Source organism: Pantherophis guttatus, chromosome 3, assembly GCF_059756535.1.
Source record: "Pantherophis guttatus breed Tessera chromosome 3, ASM5975653v1, whole genome shotgun sequence".
In the NCBI taxonomy this organism is placed as follows: domain Eukaryota; kingdom Metazoa; phylum Chordata; class Lepidosauria; order Squamata; family Colubridae; genus Pantherophis; species Pantherophis guttatus.
This window is the reverse complement of record NC_142065.1, coordinates 181,311,548-181,323,696: the sequence shown is the minus strand read 5'-3', so window position 1 is coordinate 181,323,696 and position 12,149 is coordinate 181,311,548. Positions and strand designations below refer to the sequence as shown.

The 12,149-nt window shown below is 33.9% G+C and overlaps 1 long non-coding RNA gene across 1 annotated transcript; it reads left to right on the top strand.

Annotated features, from left to right (window-relative positions):
• Positions 1-1,233: 1,233 nt before the first annotated feature.
• On the top strand, positions 1,234-7,624 carry LOC117672395 (uncharacterized). Its single transcript, XR_015732911.1, has 3 exons — positions 1,234-1,384; positions 6,313-6,469; positions 7,357-7,624. It is a non-coding gene; the product is annotated as an uncharacterized LOC117672395 (long non-coding RNA).
• The last annotated feature ends 4,525 nt before the right edge of the window (positions 7,625-12,149 follow it).

Below are 12,149 nucleotides of genomic sequence, written 5' to 3'. Positions count from 1 at the left end.
TGAAAAAAACATCAGAAATGAAGCATCAGAAAAGAAGCCCACAAACAGAGCTTCAGAAAAAAAGCCTCCAAACAGAGCTTCAGAAGCTTTTTTTTCTGAAGCTGTTTTGCAGGCTTTCAGAGGCAGAAAAAAAAAAAAAACCAGAGCAAAAAAAAGCAAGGCACAGAGCTCACAACCAAGGAACCTATTGCTAAAATTCACCTCCGGGAACAGCTGATTGGGGCTATTCCAGGACGCCGATCTACCTGCCAATCAGTTTTTTTCTTATTTTCCTCCCCAAAAACTAAGGTGCGTCTTATACTCTGGTGCATCTTATACTCTGAAAAATACAGTATTTATTTTTTACTATTATTATTTCATTAAATTTGGTATGGTTCCTCATTCTAGGAGACTCTGGAAAGCTTACAAAATCCAACACATAGTAAAAAGTTAAAAATATAAACAAAATAAAACAGATTAAATTAAATTAAATACAATCTGTAAATACTACAGATATACCAGGAGCACCCTCAAAAATGTTAACTCCAGATCTTTGAACAAAGCCAGGTTTTAAGCTTTCTGAATTTCAGAAAAGGGAGATACTGTTTCAAATCATACTGTTCAGGCAGAAACAATTGAAGATAGGTTGTCACCCAAATCACTAGGCCTTATCTATCAATGTCATGAACAACTGTGTGAAAACGAGCACCTACAGTCATTGTAATCAAGCCATGTTGTGTAGCAGAGGTGAAACATGGGCATAGGGACTTTTACTGCTATATTTGAACCTACTGTTACTTTCAGATAGTCTTCAAGGTCAGCCCCATGTAAATCACATTACAGCAGTCCAATTGTGAGGTAACCAGGGTGTTAATGACCATTTGAAGGACTCCTAATCAAGGAAAGAGTACAACTGGCACACAAGATAAACATGTGCTTATAATCTGGAGAGGGGTTGATTATCTTAATGCTTTTAGATTTGTTCCTCTGCATGATGGATTGGTTTAGATCATTCAAATGGAAGTAAGAGTCACCTGAAATAACTGTAAACATCCATTAGTTCCTGTCTGTTTTAATTATCCTTAATACTATATTTATGTCCGCAACATAAAATGATCTTTCAAAATCAGGGCTATTCAGCTACTACTAAGAACTGGTTGTAGATAACTGTTTTAGTAATTATGTTTGGTCAATCTATTTGCATATTGTTTATAGAAAGGACATTGGAGATAATTTTGTATGCTATGTATTTCAGATCATTTGGGTTTTAAAAAATTGGACTTTAACTATATTGATTTCCATCCCATTCTGCTATTTGCTAGTCAGATTCATAGTTGTCTCAACATCTTCTCTCAGTCACTTAAGACAGTCTTTCTAATCTTAACTGATGGACCCAATTATAAAGGTAAGATAACTCTATTATTAAGAAGAAGCTTAATATAATAAATCAAACTATAAATAACCTTAAAGGACTCTTCTACACAGAGCTGTACTTAACATATGCTTTATTAAGTAGAGTTTATAAATTATACAACCTTTCTCTTCAATTTGCAGCATTTCTATCCCACAGTAAAAAGCCTATTTCAAACAATAATATAATGTCAAACCAATAAAAATAGCCCTCCAAACAGAAGGCACTATATCCTCCATAGATATTGCATTTAACTTCCCTTTACTACTGTACATTTTAACTGCCTTGAAATTGTTCAATAATGCACATATTCCACTGTCTATTTTCCAGCTTCAGATTATCTTCCCATGGAATATTTTAAATAGCTTGGAAATGCTATTTGTCTTTTCAAAGCTACAACTTCTTCTTAAAACATTTGTCCATTAAGCTTTGGGTATATACAAATAAAAATATACTATTTTCAAAATGATAACACAACTTCTGAATAGTCTAGTTCTTTGCACACATATCCTGTGTAGGTTTGATTTTACTTGGTTTAGCAAGAGTGCATTTTAATTTGCACTGATTATGTTTCTTAAAAGAGAAGCTGCCAGTTGAAGCATTTGTTACCGCTGACTATATTTCCTTTGAAATCCTACCTATGTAATAGACTAAATTAGCTGCCACTTAATGCCAGTCTGGAGGCACTCACGGCTGCTATATTGGCACAGCATGTTCGTAAACATTCTGACGCTGACAGAACAAGAGCTAATTACGGAAATGTTAATAATGCATTAACTATGGATGGCTAGATAGGTGGGTGAAATGAAAAGTTGAGTTTTCTTGTGCATAAGACTCCCTTATGTAAAGCCTAGGAAATGGCATGTTGGGTATGAAATAGGGGATAATTTTACATCAGTACTGTCTAGTTCCTCAACATTCAAGGCAAGTAAAAAAAGAAAAAGCTGTAGACAGGATTCCTATGCAGGGCAACAAATCCACACACTATAAGCTGTTGAGATCAAAGGGGAAGAAAAGTGTTCATGTAAAAAAGGAGCAGAATTGCTTGTACAGAAAGCCTGCTTTCATAGATTTCACCCACTCTGTTTTTGATATTGCTTCCATACTCAGTAAGGCCAGCAGTACAAAGGTCAGCTACATAAAGGAGCTTAGCAAGCATAATGAATGTGACACTTGTTTAAAATACAGAGAACATAATACATATAAAACCACTTAGAGTCACTATATATCAATTTCTGAATTCCTTTGTTCTCATGCTGCATACAAATCACCCTGAAAAATATTTCAACTTATTTTTTTTTAAATAATGAATGAAAAGTTGCATTTACCTAAGCATACATTATGGCGTACAATTTTCTTGCTAGAGATTTCATATAGCTGCTTTTTAAAAACTTAATGACTATACAAGTTTCATCTTTATAAAAAGCCATGTCAATTAGTGCTTAAAATTAAAAAGTAGAATGTAGCTACTTTGTGCTAATGGATAACCTTTCTAATTGAAAAGGATCAAAATTTGAAGAAGCCAATCAGCTTGTTCTGAATATCTTTTAAAAAGGAAGGTAAAGGACTAATAAAAATGGAAATATCCTAATGCCAGTTTTAAAATTTCTACAACACTGCTGTGATTTATCTAATTCAACATACTCTTGAAAATAAACCTCTCAGACATACTAGTCACTCAAATTATATAGTTCAACATTGGCCTGTCTAATTGATTACAGCCTACTAAAGACAACAGGTGGTAGACAGGAGGAAGAAAATCCTTAGGAACAAGTATTTTTATATCTATAGATACTGCTGAAGAATTTACATTTTTTCCTCTCCTGCTATGGGCTAATTGTAAAAGTATACACTACATTATCCCTTAAGTCTGCTTCATTAAGTCTGTAGCAACCAGATGAAGGCAGTTGATATCATTTCTGGAATAATTTCTTTAAAACTGGATCCAGTATTCAACTCATCTTGGCTTTAGTAAATGTACTAGCCTAATTAATTGAGCTCAACTCTGTCTAAAATATCAAACCTTTTTTTTTTTAATTTGAAATTATCAGTGAACCTTGTCTTTGCTTCCTAATTTTCTAAGTAAGAGCTAGGGTAAAAGTACAAATTTTGTTGTGTTCTGTTATTTATTAGTTTTATTTCTGGCTAACCTAAAATGTGACTGGATCCCTCTATTTTCTATTGTTTTAAAAGGAACTTGCCATACTGTTGCCATCATTTCCAAAGAATTGAAATTTAGTCCCTTGATCTCATATTTATATTTCAAATATCTGAAAGAAAAGAGAGCCCTCAGTACCAACCTTCTTCACTTCTGAAAATGTTAAAATTTTAGAAAGGAGGACAGTGATGGTTAGGCAGAATTTTAGTGGCAGTATGATTCATAACTTCAAACAGTCCACTTTTTCTCCTCTTCCTGCATTTTCTTTCAGACTTAAAAAATTAAGCAAGCTGTTTCATATCTGGCATACTAGCGGTAAATAAAATACTAAATACATTTGTGCATGCGGCATATGTGTGTGTGTGAGTGTGAGTGAGAGAGAGGGAGGGAGGGAGAAATAGAGAAGGAGGGACAGAGACAGAGAGACAGAGAGAGAGAGCATGAATATGTCCCAATGAGCTCATATCAAGGTTGTCCTAAAAATCATTATGCTCCTGTCATAATCATGTGCGTGTCATTATATTTTGTCATTATTATTTCTTGAACTCTGAAAGTCAGGGAGGGAGGGAGATTGACATTATGACATTTTATTATTCACAATGTAATTTACTTTCTGGGAGAGATACACTGGAAAGAACACAACCCATCATTTAAATTCTAAGAGATTCATGTTCATCCCTGTGACATTAGCCTTAAAAAGTTGAAGCCCACTAGACTGTGGAGTGAATAGACAGAACCCAATGGACTAAAAACAAAAGAACATCAACAAAAGGCTAATTTAAAATTACAGTAATATATGGCTTCTCAATATTTATGGAAGGAAACCCTTAAACAATGTGGAGATTTAGAATCACATTCAAAATGGTATCCTTAAGTATTACATTGTAATGGCACCATTCTCAAAATCTTTAAGAATGAATACACACACACACACACACACACACACACACACACACACACAAAATTACTCCTCCTTTGTAAGATAAATGCAGTTTTTAATTTTTTAAAAAATATGTATTATACTTTTCCCAATCATCACAAACTTTAGGTCATGCTATTTTTATTAATTAACGCAATGATATTGCTCTCCCCCAGTCTTTAATTATATTCATTAAATCACTGCACATAGACATATACAGCTTTCTTATAATAAATTCCCCAATTTTTTGTAACTTTTTGATGAGCTACTTGCTTTCATGAAATTGTTTAGATATATGTATAGGAGAAGTGTGATCTGAAAACTATTTTTTTAAAAATCTATACTAGAGAATAAATTTTTGAAGCAGCCAAGTAAACTTGAATGCCAGGGCTAATTCAGTTACTATAGAAATGTACAGAATGTCCTGTCTAGGAGCAAAAAATTCAATAGAGCCATCTTTCCAGGCATGTGAGCCATCGCCCGTTGCTCTTCTGGGTTCTGGCGCACCAGCCAGCTGGTCTTCATATGTGTGGGAGCGCCGTAAACCGGAAGAGCAGCCACCTGGTGCACATGCATGGGAAGATGATCTTTCGGTTTCTGGCGTGCGTATGTGCACCAGCCAGCTGGTCTTCACGTGCTAATGGTGCCAGAAACTGGAAGAGCAGCTGCCCGGTGCGCATGCATGCACAGGAAACCAGAAGATCATCTTCCCAGCGTGTGCATGCTCACCGGGTGGCTGCTCTTCTGGTTTCCAGCATGCACGCACACACACTCCCATTTTGGCATTCGGTGCCAAAAAGATTCGCCAACACTGGGTTAGTTTAACTCATCGTCTTTAGACAGAATTACAGTTGTTTGAAGAAAGCCATCATTCAGCCATACGTGTAAACATTAAAATAATTCATATACACAAAGGCACAGACACAAAGCAATATCCCCAGTGTCATTTTGCAAGCAGTTCATGGAGTAAACCTTCTGGAATAATATAAAGGCTCTATATTGTTGCACCTGCTTATGACCTATAAGTACAAACATGATGGTGCATAGACAGAATAAAAAAACAACAACAATGTACTTGTAGGCAATCAATGAGCCACGGGGCTTTTTTAAACAGAATCTCTATTAGGAATAATGATCCTGATATTTGGAAAATGCACAGCTTTTCTAGCTTCAGAATATAAATTTTCTTGATAGTTAACATCTGTGTTTCAAGAGTATTTTCCAAGACCAAAAGGATATCACTCCTCTAAGCCACTCTAAGATAAGGAGGAATTTAAAAATAGAGTTCCGTGACCCAGGGGTCATTAATTGATTTCTAGACCAAAAATGAACACATGAATAACTGCTTTGATTTTTTCTATCATCACAAAAATACCTTTCCCACATAACGAATATACTAATGGGAAAGTTTTAAAGATGTTTCTATCAGCCTTTCTACCTCAAACTATTTCAGCTATGGAGCTATCATGAGGTACAGTTCACTAATATACCCTGTATTAATGTGCTGACCTTGGCTGACTTTCAGCTCCAGAAAGAACTCAGAGTGACAATGAAAGTTTGAATTTGAGAGGGGTTATAATCCAGACCTCTCTTGTTGCTGTTTGGAGGTCAATTGGTTGCAGTTGGAAGAGGTAAAGGACATTTCTAATCAGGGTTACAGGAATGTATCCTGTTAGAAGGCAATTATATTAAGAAGGAAAGCAGAGAAACATAAGAAATAGAATGGTCTATATTGTAAGAATCCTAAAGATTTTAACTAAACATATCCTACGTCTGAAGTGTTGAAACAGCCTAACAAGCTGTAGGCCTGATTTGTAAAAACTGTGGATTTTTTTTTCTTCCAAGGGTCCAAGATTGACAGTTCCTGGGAACGGTAACCCTGTTAACCTAAAAAGTATCTGAATGCTGAAGTACAAAGCAGAAATTCAAGCCTCTTCATTTTCCTGGGCAGAACTAAGAAAAAAGAGAGCTTTTTTCCCCTCTAACAACTTTGACCATTAAGGTGATCTATAAAATTGGAATATTATTAACATAAAAGAACTCTGTCCACCAGTAGAAGTCTTTGGTAGGGAAAAGGCATAATGGGACCTACTGAGGGTACCAGCAATAATGGAATATACATAAAATCTCTGCTTAAAGCAGCTCAATATAACTTTATGAGAGGTGTTCCCTTACTAAAATCAACTAAATAATTAACTGATAATCACATTCAATAGACTTAGGAGATATGGCATATGTTTGGCCATAAATACTATTAGATTTGAGTAAACACTCTTGTATTTAATTTTCAAAAGTATTAAAGAAAAGACATTTTAAAATATAAAAGGAATGATGTGTACATGTGTGTGCATATATGTATGTCAGTAGGGGTTTCAGGAAAAAAATGATATTATATATCTGGGGTAACAATCAAAAGTTTTAACAACATACCTTAATGATTCACCTTCCAAATCTTTTTGTTATGATTGATGAAGCCTGACTATTCGTGAATGGAGGAATGGGTGCACAAAACCATAATGCTGCATGATATTATATACTAGCATTCTAGTGAAAATGGATTCACCACCCAATAGGACACTTTATTTGTGGAACCAAGAAATATAAATATTTTTCTAATGGCTAGGAGGGCTTTGGTATATTGCTACATTTACCTTGCTTTGAGAGACACACTCCAGTTATCTAATGGGTAAGGTAAAAGTAGAAGTACTAGAGAAATATTTTGAAAAGGTGTGTGTAAAGAATGAGAGGAAAAGCCAGAGAAAGAGATCACTATAACTAATCTAAGATGTGATCTTAAAATGTTAAACAGATTTAGCAATTATGTTGATGTATTTGTTGAAGGAGTAGTCCTCTGTGGAATAAAGTTCTTTGCAAACTCTCTTTTTTCAGTGTCCCTGTCCTCTAGACTGTTGTAGAAAGACACTGCCTTGTTGTCTTAATCAGAGCCTATGGGGGAAACTATATCCTTGCTTAAATCTGAACCAATTTGGAAGCTGTATCATTGGAGATCACATCTTTTCAAGATGCAGGATACATTAGTGCTGCCCCCAGGCTATATGATTACTTACTACTCTAAGGACTATTGGCTTGTTGAGTAACACTTCAGTTTAAGTTATTGTATTTCAATAAAAGTGGCAACCTTGGTCTTTAAACCAAATTATTAGTGTGTTCTGTTTTTCTTTCTGCATCATCTAGAATGGCATTTTCAAACACATTCTTCTGAGTATCCGTAGAAAGCCTTTCAATTATTTTCCAAGGCAAAAAACTCCACCAACAATAACTAATTAGATGTTCTCTCTTAAAGCATACTAAACTAAATTCCATTTGCACATACACTAGAATAACTTCCATTACCAATTCAAGGAGAACTAAGTCCCAACCTTATCTATATGGGCCCATTCTGGGTCCATTAACTGGGCCTATTTCGGTGGCTCTTTATCAAGTTAGTAAAAAACGAGAGACATAGATAAATGAATAGAGAAAAAATATGGTTTGCCCAAAGGAATTTAGATGAGCAGAATGACAACACTACAACAGACTCTGAAGCATTAGGCAGAGAATGCTAACAACTATAGAATCCATAGATTTCTTACCTCCAACTTCTTACCTTCAAAGTGATTTCATTGTATATAGGATCACCAAATTTATTATGCAGATAAGGTGGTTAAGAAAACAGTATTAAATAGTTTGCTGAGTAAATTTTTGATATACACAAATATATATTATACATGACTAATATTTGACAAAGAAAGAAAATGTGGGTGGATTTGGAGATTTAATATATTTGAAGAAATATGATGCATTATCTATATAAATCAGGATTTCATTTAGGCAAAATATTTACTATTTTTAGCTCCTGACTATTGAGAAATTAATATTTACATTCAGATATGATTTTAACTTCTGTGTAAATAGCTAAGCTTTCTGATAATATTCATTGAATATCATTACTTCACAGAAAAGTACCATTGTGGCAATATATACCTTATGGATATAATTGTTATCACCCTTCAATGTTTGGGTTGAAGCTGATGCAAATAGAAGTAAACTTTCATCCATAGAATTCCCACAATCAAATTAAATTCTAAGATTGAGGGAGTTGAAGTTAAATTCCATCTTATGTTTTCAGTCTCAAAATGAGTGTTGGCTAGTTAAAATCAGAACCCCAGGTTTAAATATATTATTCCTTCAACTCCATGTATCTTAATTTAGTTTGTTTGTTTAACCCACAAATAGGTAAAAATGTTTGCTGGAAATTCAACCAGGCTTTGTACAGAATGTACAGAACTCCAAAAGTGGATGAGGCAAAGTCTAGTGCATAAAAGTTTAAGGAATCAGACTTATTTTTAAATTCCGTCAAACTTTGAACAACACAGGGAGAGGGAGGGAGGAGAGGGAGGGAGGAGAAACAGAAGAAGAAACAGAAGGAGATCTACAGGTAAGGAGTGTTATTTAGCATTTGGGCCTTCTTTTTTTGGATTCCAGAGGCCATAAAAGGGATCTTAGCAGGTTACATGTATTCTCCAAGTTGCTTATTGTACTCATAGGCATCTGAGGGATCAAGAGATTTATCACACAAATGCATCAGTTTCAATACTTATGTAAGGTGTAAAGATTCAAATACTTAATAGTGGTATTTGCACACGTTAAAAGAAAAGCCATTTTTTCAGCTTAGCCAAATTCTTTATAAATTAGCAGCTATAAGCTAAATATGAAAACGAGAAACCAGGAGGACAGGCAAGCAAGGTAATATATACAATTTTAGGTTATTTTCCTCAACAAATAAATGAAGGTGTATAATATTTTTGATTTGTTTAATTGGATTCTCTTTATCTACTCTTAGAACTTGTGTGACAAATATATCATGTTTCATATTTATGCAAAAATATTAAAAATTGAAAAAAGTTCACAAACTTTAGGCACCAGTATATTGCTACATTTACCTTGCTATGAGAGACACACTCCAGTTATCTAATGGGTAAAGTAAAAGTAGAAGTACTAGAGAAATATTTTGAAAATATGTGTGGAAAGAATGAGAGGAAGAGCCAGAGAGAGAGATCACTATAACTAATCTAAAATGTGATCTTAAAATGTTAAACGTTAAATGTTAAATGTTATACTCCTTCATTTATTTGTTGAGGAAAATAACCTAAAGTTGTATATAATACCTGTTTAACATTTTAAGATCACATCTTAGATTAGTTATAGTGATCTCTCTCTCTGGCTCTTCCTCTCATTCTTTCCACACATATTTAGGCACAAGAAACTTTAGGCACCAGTATACATTGAAAAATTCTAATAACTGCAGAGAGAAGAGGAAACGACCAATTTCTTCAGTACTTAAATTCACTTAGCAGCAGAGAAGAAGTGAAAGACCTTGAGATGTTCAGTATTAAAAATTAAATGAAGCAAAGAAAGAAGTTGAGCTGCTTGGACAATTTTTTTTCCATTTGGGCAAACTTCTCCCATCACTCCTAGCCAGTAACTTGGTTAAGCCTAGTTGACTGTGGTTCAAATGAAAGTAGATATATGAATGGTATGTAAAGCTAGCTTTGCTTAGGAAAATCAATAAAGCTTTATTATCCACTCAGGTACTATATAACTTTATTTAGAAAAACTTTAGACTATTTTCAGGATCTCTTCTCTCATTATCAATCTGAATACATGTTTTCTCTTACAATTCACTCTCTCATTCTGCCTGTATACCAGGATTGGCTGTCCTTCTTTTTTTACCCATACCCAGATCAATTGCTGGGAGAAATCCAGTGACCCCCTTAAAACTGGAAAGCAAGAGTAAGGGAGAGGCCACAGCATTTATTTCTCTACAGGGCAACAAGTTAAGTGTGTCTGACTATAATTGGGCAGATTCCATAAGAATCTGGATTTTTGTAATACATGTTGACATCATCACGTGCATGCTGTCATTTTGGTGTCATCACAGTTTGCTGCAAGCACTACAATTGCATTCTACTTTAATCTAAGGTTCTAAGGTTAAACTAAACAAAAGATGAACTTTGGGCCTATGAAACTTGCATTTAACACAAATGTCCCTTTCTTCAACAGAGAAGGTTTATGTAATTGCAAATAGGATTTCAGGTGTATTTTTACCAGTCCCACCATTTATTTTAAAGTACAAAGCCAGGATTATCTCAAGCATGTTTCTAATATGTGTTTGTTGTTTTTTTTTAAAAAAAAAAAAAACCACTGATTTAATTGTAATCTTGCTGATTTACACAAAGCATACATTTTTCTCCCTCCATTTCAGTTAAATCTTGTTCTAATGTTATTTCGATTGTGAAGTTTGCCTTCTTCCTCTTCCTCTTATCTCAAGCAAAATGTGGCCAACCCTTTTTTCAGAGCTTCATCTTTAAATCCCTTTTCTATGCACTATTGATATGTTCCAGTTTGCGTATATCCTTTTTAATATGTAATGTTAACTTTGAACATAATGCTCCAAGTTTTGTCTAAACATGAAGAAATACCATACCAGAAGTACCATTGTTTGTCATACTTCTGCTGGTGTAGTCTAGAATGACATGAAACATTTTTTATTACTACATTCATGTTATTGACTTGTATTTAGCTAGTTTTAATGCATATAAAATAGATATCTGGATCTATTTCATGTATACTGTTGCCAGGCCATATATAAACCATAATGCATTCTTGCACATAATTTTCTCTCTCTAATTACAGAACCTTATCTCTCTTAAAGTTCATTTTCAAATGCAGTTCTCCATTTCTGACAATATAATTTCATTAACCTAATCATTATTTTGCTATTATCTTTCACTTTTTTCCCAACACCTACTGCACCTTTTCTTTGAGAAAAAAAATCAGTGTAATATTCACTCTGTATATTATGTGAAAGGATTTCAAATAATTCTCAATATTTGTTTAGTAAAAGTGTAAATATTGATCTTCAAATACTTTGATTTACAGATTAGCATTTTCAAATTGTGATACCCCCAAAGAAATAACCACAGTTTTTGTTTGTTTTTCTCCCTGCAATTTATTTTCACACCAATGTGTGATTCTTTCCAAGTTAATGGATAAATTCGTTCATCTCTTTCTTTATTATAAGGCAAAGATAAATAAGTCTTTTTCACTCAATCTGCTGAGATAACTTGTGCCCATGCCGAAAGGTGATCTGTTCTAATCAACTTCACGAAGTCTGATGGAATTACACCGAACATATTTCATACCTGACACAACTACAGAATGATACAGTTCAGGACAAACATTGGTGACCTGAATAATACATGACAGACAGATGACCGGGTGAGAAAAGTAATTTTTCACCTACAACACTTGAGTTTCTTTATTAAAGGCTGAGACATATTTGATGGAAAGAAGGTAGGTTTGCCAGCTAAAAGCTGGTGTGCTTTATTAATAGTTTAGTAAGTATTCCCTTGTCATTTTACTACTTGAAACATTTATTTTGACAATAAAATACTACATGCATATAGTTTGCATTGGAAGGAAGCATTTAAATAAATTCCCATAATAACACTAAGTCACAAATCATAGACATTATAAATTCATCAGTTAATACTACATGAAGAAAACTAGACAATGCAAATACTTTTTCTAATATACTGATATACTCCTAATTGAATAATATAGATATCTATTATTAAATTTCACCCATTAATTATATTGCATTGATTAACTGACCTATA